This window comes from Chrysochloris asiatica, unplaced genomic scaffold (genome assembly GCF_000296735.1).
Source record: "Chrysochloris asiatica unplaced genomic scaffold, ChrAsi1.0 scaffold00154, whole genome shotgun sequence".
Classification (NCBI taxonomy): Eukaryota; Metazoa; Chordata; class Mammalia; order Afrosoricida; family Chrysochloridae; genus Chrysochloris; species Chrysochloris asiatica.
This window is the reverse complement of record NW_006408672.1, coordinates 845,379-856,156: the sequence shown is the minus strand read 5'-3', so window position 1 is coordinate 856,156 and position 10,778 is coordinate 845,379.

Genomic DNA, 10,778 nt, shown 5'->3' with positions numbered 1-10,778 from the left:
GGGTCTTCACTTCAGAGAACACAGAGGACCCCAGGGACCCCTCCACTGCCCAGCTCCTAGCATCAAGACTGTGGCTGCAGTACATCTCCTCATTGATACAGTGGTGGCCCCATCCCTGACCCCTGCTCTGGTGACAGTCTCGAGTCCCTGAGCTCAAGAATGTTCTACAGGGGCCTCCGAGGACCTCACCTGCATTTCCTCCCCAGTGCTGACCCTTGCTTGAGATCTAGGGCAGTTTGAGAACCTCTTGGCCCTTTAGATTTTACACCTGCCTAGCTGTGTGACCTTGCAGGTCTCATTTGTAAAACAGATAGAGTTCCTGAGGGAATCGGTTGAGTTAACTGTGTAAGAACATGACTGATAAAAGAACCAGACAGACAGATGAACACCATAGCTGGTCTGGTAGCAGAGCGTGAAGGTCAGGACCCTCCAGAACAAGAATGTATTATCGCTGCTAGTGGTTCTGTGGGCCACCCACTCCTCATTTCTAGAGCATCTCCCACCTCTCAGGTGGGCAAGTAGTGAGAATAGGGGTCCACAGACACAGGGTGCTAAGCAACGTCCACTTAGCACAACCGGTACTGTCTCATTTACATAATTCCTCACATTGGCAAGTGGGGACACTGAGGCACGGAGAGGTGCAAGGGCTCACCATCTTAACCATGTTGGGACCCAGGTAACCTGACTGTGTGCCAGTCCCGCCAGCCAGAACACACCAGAATCCACCCAGGGGACAGACCTTGTCCAGGGAGTGCTGGCTGGCTGTACCTTCTGAATTAACATATCATAATTTATATTCTCCCATTGCAACATTTCAAATGTTTGGTTTGGGGTTCTTGGGGCCCCAGGCATCCAGGGTGGGGTCCACCAAACAGGAGGGAGGATGAAAGGTACAGCACCTTGGAGAGCTGCCAACATACCCCGGGACACCTCTTGGCATGACCTGGGTGTGGAGTTCAGAGAAGACCAGGGCATTCCCCAGGGGGCAAGCATCAGAGTTTCCGCTCCCACCCCATGAGGTCTCACTGCGGGAGTGTGAGCTGAGCTCAGTGTGACCCCACTCTTTGATGGCAGACCTGTCTCCTCAGGTGTCCACATGTTACCTGGCTGGGAGAGGTCCTGGCACAGAGCCAGATGAGAAATCAGGAGAACACAGAGGCCAAGGGTGAGGCTGGAAGAGTGGAGCATGCTCTTCGAGAGTTGGGGACAGAGAAGGAGAGAGCAGGTTGCGTGATGCCCCAAGGGAGGAGACTCAGGGGCTCAGGAGCACTCATCATCTCCTCCAGAAACCTAACTGAAGGCCCAGAGCCAGTGGAGGAAAGCCCAGGGGAATGATGGGAGGGGAACTAACAGAGGCTTAGAGGGATGGCCTGGCCTACTGACCAGACAGACCACTGCCTGCCCACAGGGACTCCCAGGTTGGCAGAGGCAGACACTTGATAAGCCCACATATTACTGGGTATGTTCCTCCAGTGGAAATAGTGAAAAGAGCCTCAAAGAGGAAGGAAGGGATGGGCACGGGGTAGTGGAGGAAGAGGTGTCCATGGAGGCCTGACATTTGAAGGGGTCTCGGAGAGTATCACATCCACTAGACTGACCAGAGAAGGGCCCAGGGACATCATGTACAAGGGATGCCTGGCTGGGGTCAGTATGTGTACGGCTCCCTCTGGTAGTAGCACTTGAAACAGACGTGGCCCTTTTGTTGACCTGTCTTTAGTTGTAGATTAAATTGTGCCTCACCCCATCGGAAACATGCTGATGTCCTAAGCCCAGTGTTTGTGAATTCTATCCTGTTTGGAAAGAGGGATTTTCTTTTTTATGAAAATGAGGCCATTACTGCAGTAGCCTGGGTCCTAACCCTAATCCCTTCTGAATGGTGTCTTACACAGAAGGAGAAGTTATGTGCAAAGCACCAATAAACATCCAGGCTATCTGCAAGGAAAGACCCTCTCAGAGAGCCATGGATTTGAACTTCTGGTCTCCAAAAGTGTGAGAAAATAAATTTCTGTCTTTAAAGCCCCCAACTTGTAACATTTTGTTAGGGCAGAAATAGGAGAGTCAGACATGGCCCGCACCTCTAGTCCATAGCACACTGTAGGTGTGGAGTGCTGAACTCATGTTTCCCACTAGGGATGGACCAGTGTTTGATGCTACCAGGGGAAGCCTGATAGCAGCTCTTGATTCTAGAATCTGAGTTTTGCAGTTAAAAACTTCAAGGTGGGGATTGGACAGGTGAAGGACCAACACCTACCAAGTGAACAAGACAACCCTTCCTCATGATGTGTGAGGATCTAGCCAGGGTGTGGGCTTTCAGGAGCCTTGGAAAATAAATGAAGACTATGTAGCGTAGTCGAACCGCAAGGTCAGCAGTTCGAAACTACCAGCTGCTCCACGGGAGAAAGATGAGGCGATCTGCTCCCGTAAAGATTTACAGCCTCGGAAACCCTGTTCAGGGTCGCTATGGGTCGAAACCGACTCGATGGCACTTAACAACAACAACAATCTGCCAGCCAGTGCTGCCAGGCGCTTTCTCCTCCAAGGGCATCAGCAGGGCCAGCTCTCAGTTACTGCTGGGACTGGGCCAGGAGCAGCGAGTGGACCTGAATAGGCCTCCAGCCTGGCTCCATGATGATTCCATCAGTCTCATCCTCTTCAAAGATGCTTCTCATCAAGGCAGGTACCACTCCTCTCCCAACCTCTCCTGTCAGGTGCTGGTCCTGGACAGCCATTGGAAGATAGAGGAGGAAGGGTGCTCCCTGAGCTCCATGTCTTGGAAGCTGAGAGGCTCAGGCAGGGGCCACAAGGATGTGCAGAGTTTCCGGGGGCTCAGGACATACCATATACTCACCAGATACCAAACATACCCACACGCTCACTGAAGTAGCTCATGCTCCATCCTCGGGAGCCTCAGAAGTGCAGATGTGGACACCCTTGATTCCTGGCTCTCTCTGCTCCCCTGGAGGGACCACTCACAAAGGTAATGGCTCCTGGAAGGATCTGCTATCTCCTGTGCTCTCTCCTTCCCTCCCTTCCTTTCCTTTCCTTTCTCACTCCTTCCCATCACCTCACCACCACCACCATCTCCATTGTCATTGTCATTGGGGCCAAGGACCACGATTAACTGAAACAATGACAAATCCCTATCAATTGGCTCTTCTAACATGTGATGTTTCCGACATTCTTCTTGAATTTCACATCACTAGCTGACTTTCCCACAGGAACTCCATGCCTGGCAAAAGAGCCCTGACAGGGAGGGTTGTGTCCTGGGGACCAAATGAGACAGTGCTAAGATGTCTCTTGACAACAATGACTGAAGAGAGATTCTGCTTCTAGTTCTTATCCAGAGCCATTTACTAAATACAGACAGTGCCTTCTTTATGAACAAGATCAGATTCTAAGTGTGCCTTTTAGCCTCCAGGTCAGCAGTTCAAACCCACCAGCTGCCACTCTTCAGAAGGAAGCTTGAGACTGCCTACTCCTTAAAGATTTACAATCTTGGAAACCCAAAGGAGCAATTGTACTCTGTCCAAAAAGATCCCTGTGAATGGGTGGCTTAGTGCAAGAAAAGACTCCAAGCCTTTTCAGTCATTTAAAGTTACACTTGCAGCAAATGAAGGTGATTATAATGGAGAATTTGTTGTGAGTAGGGATTTGTGAAATTATTTTAAAGTGAGGTCAAATTTACATTACATTTTATATTAAAGGTCAAGGAGTCCTGGTATGGCGCTGCAGGATACCATGCACTGGACTGCAAGGTCAGTTTGAACCTCAAGGTTGACGGTTCAAACCCACCAGCCACTCCTTGGAATCCCTATACAGATTTGCTATGAGTTAGAACCAAGTCAATGGACTAGTTGAAGTCCTGGTGGCACTGTGGTTAAGCTCTCAACTGCTAGCCAAAAGGTTGGCAGTCTAAACCTACCAGCTGCTCCTCTGGAGAAAGATGTGGCAGAGTGCTTCTGTAACTAGAAAATGCTATGGGGTAGTTCTTCTCTCATCGATAGGGTTAGTATGGGTCAAAATCAACTCATCAGCATAAGCTTGGATTGTGTTTTTGTTTTTTAAAGAGCAAGTATATGTTCTCTGCGTAGTGGTTATGAATTGGGCTGCTAACCTCAAGGTCAGCAGTTGGAAACTACCAGCTGTTCTGCAGGAGAAAGATGAGGCTTTCTGCTCCCGTAAAGATATACAGCCTCGGAAACCCTATATAGGGTTGCTGTGAGTTGGAACCGACTCCACGGCACACCACCACCACCACCAAGTACAAGTTGTCTGTAAATCGGATGCTCATAACCCAGGGATTGCCTGTAAATCTATTTTCCTAAGCAGACACACACATTCTCATACATGCACACATACACTTACACTCTCACACACTCACATATACATGTACATTTGCACACTTCTACGTCCATTTGCTCCAGATCATTCCTTTAACCAGTTTTTCTCAACCAGGATACCATACGAGAATGAAGTTCAACAAAAAGTCTCCACTTTTCAGATAACTCAGGAGAGAAGTTGGCTCTGTGGAGTCAGGGCACCGGCTTCAATCTCTCCCAGAGCCCCAGGTGGAAAGACCTCGTGTGGTTGGAGGTCCCAGCTCACTCCTCTACCAGAAGAACTGGCCCTTGTGGTTAGAACTTAGGAATTTGAGTTTTATTCTCTTGGATCAAATAAAACAAGTCCAGTTCTCCCTTACAACTGTGGCCTGAGGCCCACAGAGGTGAAAGAACTTGCCTGTTATCCTGTCAGGGATGCAGAGCCAAACCAAGGAACCCAGAAAGAGCCTGTCTGACTTTGTGCAAGGCTGTGTGTCAACCAGAAGTCTTTTGGCTGCTTCCATTCAGGGTCTGGCTCCCAGGTAGCAGAGATATCTCTTGTCATAGCAGAGATATCTTTAGCCCACTTAAAAAACTCAAAAAAATTATAATGGAGCAAGTCAATGATCATCAAAGGCAGTAACTGTCCAGGAGGAAGAATGGTGAGTGATTTATAAGAGGTAGGTTCTGATAACCCCTGAAGGCACAGCTCCTTCTGATCTCCTCCAAGGAGAGCAAGTGAACATTATGTGTCTCTTATGAAAGAACACATTGTCTTTGCAATTTTCATCATCCTCACCACCCCCACCTCACAGTAACACAATGTAACAGAGTAGAACTGTCCCATGGGATTGCCTTGGTTGTAATAATTATGACAGCAGATCTCCAGGTCTTTCTGCCGAGGATCTGCTGGGTGGATTCGAACCACCAAATTTTGGGTTGGTAGCCAAGCATGCCAATCACCAGGTTGTACCATGAGGGCTCTTTCCTCCACCACTGGATATTGTTAATTCATTCCACAAATATTCATTGAACATCTGTCCCTACTTAACATAGTGATTGTGAATTGGGCTGCTAACCTCAAGATTGGCAGTTTGAAACTATCAGCCATTCTGCAGGACAAAGATGAGGCTTTGTACTCCTGTAAAGATTTTCAGCCTCGGAAACCCTGTACAGGGTCGCTGTGAGTCGGAACCAACTCCACGGTACTTAACAACAAAAACTATGTGCCAGGTTCTGTTCTAGGTACTGGGGTCACAATAATGAGCCAAAAGCCTGAAATCCCTGTCTTCATGAAACCAGAGAGTGAAGATAGACAATCAAGAAGATAAAGCAAATATACAGTATGTTCTATGATATTTAATGCCATTGAGAAAAGCAGAAGCGAAGGGATATGTTAGACTCCATCAGGTTGGTTCCAACTCGTAGCAACTTTATGCACAACAGAATTTCAGTCTCTTCTGACATCAATTTCAATCTTTTCTTTCTTTCATATATTCTTGTGCTTTCTTCCTGGATGATGTTCTTGATGTCATCCCACAACTCTTCTGGTCTTTGTCTTTAGTGTCATTAATGCATCAAATCTGTTCTTGAGTTGGTCTATAAATTCAGGTGAGACATGTTCAAGGTCATATTTTGGCTCACATGAACTTGTTTTAATTTTCTTTAGCTTCATCCTGAACTGGTATGAGTAAACGATAGTCTGTTTCACAGTCTTCCCCGGTCTTGTTTTGACTGGTGATATGGAGATTTTCCACCATGTCTTACCATAGACAACATACTCAATTTGATTTGGGTGTAGAGGTACCTGTGTATATTAATCTGTTATGCTGTTTAAAAAAAGTATTTGCAATGAATAAGTCGTTGATCTCAAAAAATTCTATCATTCAATCTCCATGACTTGGTTGTTGTTGTTGTTAAGTGCCGTCGAGTCGATTCAGACTCATAGCCACTCTGTAAAGGGTTTTCAAGGAGTGGCTGGTGAGTTTGAACAATTGACCTTGTAGTTCAAACCGACCTTGAGGTCTAGTGCTTATTCTACAGTGCCACATCAGGACTCCTGGTTGTTGTTAAGTGCCATCGAGTCAGTTCCAACCCATGGCAACCCTGTATAGGGTTTCTGAGGAGCCTCTGGTGAGCTTGAACCACCGTCCTTGCGGTTCAATCTGACTTTGCAGTCCAGCTCATTAACCCACAGTGCCACACCAGGACTCTATAGGACTTCTGGTAGTCTGTGGTGTAGTCAGGATTCCCCAACAGCACCATAATTCAAAGGCATCACTTCTTCATTGGTCTACCTTTTTTTGTTCTCCAGCTTCTGCATGCCTATGAAGTGAGGTGATTGAAAATGCCACAGGTTAGATCAGGTACACCTTAGTCTTCAAAGTAGACATCGTTGCTTTATAACACTTTAAAGAGCTCTTTTGAAGTGGATTTGCCCAATACAATTCATCATTTCATTCCTGACTGCGGCTTCCATGGCATTGATTGTAGAGCCAAGTAAAATGAAATCCAATTCTACTTCAGTCTTTTCTATGTTCATCATGATGTTGTTTATTGATTCAGTAGCAAGTATTTTTGTTTTCTTTATGTTGAAGTATAATCTATACTGCAGTCTGTAGTCTTTGATCTTCATCCATAAGTGGTTCATGTCCTCTTTGCTTTCCACAAGAAAGGCGGTATCATCTGCATACCAAAGATTGTTAATGAGTTTTCCTCCAATCCCCATGTACTGGTCTTCAGAGTCTGACTTCTTGGATTATTTACTCAACATACAGATTGAATAAGTATGGTAAAAGGATACAATGCTGACACACATCTTTTCTAATTTTAGACCACACAATATCCCTTTATTCTATTGGTATGATCACTAAAAATAAATAAAGATATAAATATTAGGAGTTCATGCATGAATACTTTTTATGATTAAACAACAGATTATCATAAAAGCTTGGAGACCAACACTTTTAGAGAATTTCGAAAACAGAAATGCTACAAGTACTGCTCTCACTAACCCTAAATCCATCCTGATTTAACAGAGTCATAAAATTGCCTCACCTACTAACAGGTGATTCCTTATGACCTAATTAGTGGTGAGCATTGGCCCTTAGTCATCATTGCTGATGTCTTTCCTCATATGATAGTTTTCCTAAGACCTTCTAGAATGATGATCAATAGTTGGAAAATATGGCCTTGGTGACAGAAACGATGCTGGAGATCTCATGATAGAATTTTTCAAGATCAATGACTTCTTCATTACAAAGACCATTTTAAAACAGCATAAAAGACAACTATATACATGGACCTCACCAGATCCCATACACATGGATCAAGTTGACTACGTGGAAAGAGATGGTAGAAAAGCTTCATATCATCAGCCAAAACCAGGCCAGGAGCAGACTGTGGAACAGACCATCATTTGTTCACATACAAGTTCAGACTAATGCTGAAGAAAATTAAAACAACTTTATGAGAGCCAAAATATGACCTTGAGCATATATCATGTGAATTTAATCCATTGACACTAAGTGTAATTATCATCAGGTATGAATTAATTGCTGTCATTATGTTGGGTTTTTTTGTAATGCTGCTAGCTCCTTTGTATGCCTTCTTGTACTGATTTCATGTTTTTTGTGTTCTTTCTTGTCAGTTTCTTCTTACTTTTAATGTTTCCATGTTCTCCTTGGATGGTCATGTTGTGAAGTATTAATTTTCTTTGAGGCTACCTTATAGTCTACTAACTTTCCCCTCCATTTAAGACAGTCTACTTTATCCTGCAATATACCTGACCTCCTCATCACCTGGATCCCTGTTCCTATATTTTTCCTTCCTTTGACATTGTTATTATTTTGATCTTTGATTGACCTCCCAGGTACTCTGAATTGGTTGTTGTAATTTTGTTCTATACTGGACTCTGCTATCTGTCAACTGAGTTCCAGGTGGTGTTGCCACATCTGTCAATATCTGGTTGTTGCCTGTTCTTGTCAGAATGTATGTCCACTGCTCTACGGGGCCATGAGGAAGGATCCCAGAAGTCACTTTTCCAGGAAAAAGATGTCAAAAAATAGCTGCCAGGAATCACAAATTTCACTCAGAGATGTAATTTTCAGAACACAAATCACAAGACCACTGCCTGATCATTTTCTGGAAATGTTTCTCATATTTCGGACAGATTATCAGGAGTGACCAGTCCCTGGAGAAGGACATCGTGCTTGGTAAAGTGGAGTTTCAGCAAAAAAGAGGAAGACTCCTAATGAGATGGATTGGCATTATGGCAGCAGTAATGAGTCAATGAGTGTGAAGAGGATGTAAGATTGGGTAGTGCTTCATTCTGTTGTGCATATGGTTGCTATGAATCGGAACCAACAGGATAGAACCTAACAACAACAAGGTCTGGGCACCACCTGTCTAATTGGACAGAAATGCCAGAGATGCTTTTTTTTTTTAGTTTTTATTGTGAATTGGGTGATAGTTTACATGGGAGAACATCATCTTTCCATTCATCCTATCATTTCGTTTCATTGTAATGACTACAATCCCCTCTAAGCATCATCATTGAAGAAATTTGCTTCCATTCCCTCTGGGCTATTTGGGTTTTTTGTTTTGTTTTGCTTTGTTTTTGGTTGTACACCGAAGTACTCAGGAATATGTAACCATTCAAACAACCAAAGGGTACATCCCACAAGCCTGCCCCTGCCCCCCGGCACACAGCCCCTCTCCTTTCCTGAGTCCAGAGTCTCCAACTGCTCCATCTCTCCATGTCATCATTTCTGCCTCCATCTCTGGTGTCACTACTTCTCTGGATAGGGTCCCACACTCCGCTCTTCTCCCTTGATGGTCCCAGGGTCTTCTGCTCCTGGACTGCAAGACCAACCACATCCCTCCTTTTGTTACAAAACATCTACTTTTACATTTGCAACACTCACAATCAGTCCTGATAGCAATTATTCACTATTGAATCACAAGAGTCTTATCCCCATCTCCTTTCATCAGCCCCATCCAGACAGGTTGGAGACCACTCAGTGGAGAGTCTACCTTCCCCCACACCCTCTGAAGCTAGGCTCCATCTTGAAAGCGTGTAAGCCAGTCACTTCATGCCCTTGTAGTCCCCCATTTTGGGTTGCCAATGTTTAAGTTGCCCATCCCTGTCAACCCTGTCTACCAAGGGGGTGGGAATAATCCTCGCTGTAAAGATTCATTACCACTTTTGAGCTACTACATCCATAAGTATAGGTCAAGTTCATTAAATTGTAGCAGATTACTCTTTTTTTTTCCCTCTTCCTTCTTCCTCTAGTTGAGTTCGGGTCATCCAGCCATTGAAGCCAGTTCAAATGGGTGCTATCTGCAAGTATGGCTGTTCTTGTGCGACGCTTCACTCTCTGCTCTAGTCCTCTGTGGCCTTGTCACTGCCTCTGGGTCCAGGAGTCCCCAGGTCTCACCACACTGCTGGCCAACCAGGTCTCAATACAGGTAGACAGAAGCCTGTTGAACGTGGTTGAACTTAGCTCACAACTTCATTGCTGTTCCCCTCCCCCCCCCACTTCCCCTTATCAATAGACCAATGTGGTCACCAGCCAGATCACATGTGTGCTCATGTATTCCCCTTGAGTCTCAGTCTTGGAAGGGGTTTGCAGGGCTGCATTTTAAGTCACTTAAAAATGACTGCCAACAGAAATTTGGAGACTAAAGCCCTCTGTCACCGCCTATCTGTCAGTGTGTCCTACTAAGGTGATGTTAGAAGCTATGCTATCAGCATTTCAAATACCAACAAGCTCACTAAGGATGGATAGGTTTCAGAGGAACTTCCTGACTAAGATAGACTAGGAAGAAAGGTTTGAAGATCTACTTCTGAAATTTAACCAATGAAAACCCTATGGAGCACATCAGAATATTGTCTGACTTACTTGCTTTGTGCATCTCATCAAGAAGGCCCAATCACAGGAGGACATCATGTTTGGTGAAGGACAGGGCCAACTAGAGTGAAGGAGACCCTCAGTGAGATGATGCATTATAACAACCACAACAATGGGTTCACACATGCCAGCCATAATAAGAATGATGCAGAGAAGAGCAACGTTTCTTCTTGATGTGCATGATGTCACCGTGAGTCAGAGTCAACTTGAAGGCAACTATCCATCCATCTAAAGTCCTGCAACAGCCCACCCAAAGGAATCTCTAAGAAAGACCACAGTGGGGTGATGAGGTGCTTCCCATCATGGCACCCACATAACATACACAGTTATCTCCACCCACAATTTGATTCTCATTCACTTTGGGTGGAATAGGATCTTCCTCAGAATGCATATCCATTGCTCTACGGGGCCATCAGGATTGGAGGAAGACTCATTAACAACCTGCGATATGCAGATGATACGACCTTGATCGCTGAAAGTGAAGAGGACTTGAAACATTTACTTATGAAGATTAAAGAGCACAGCCTTCGATATGGATTACGTCTCA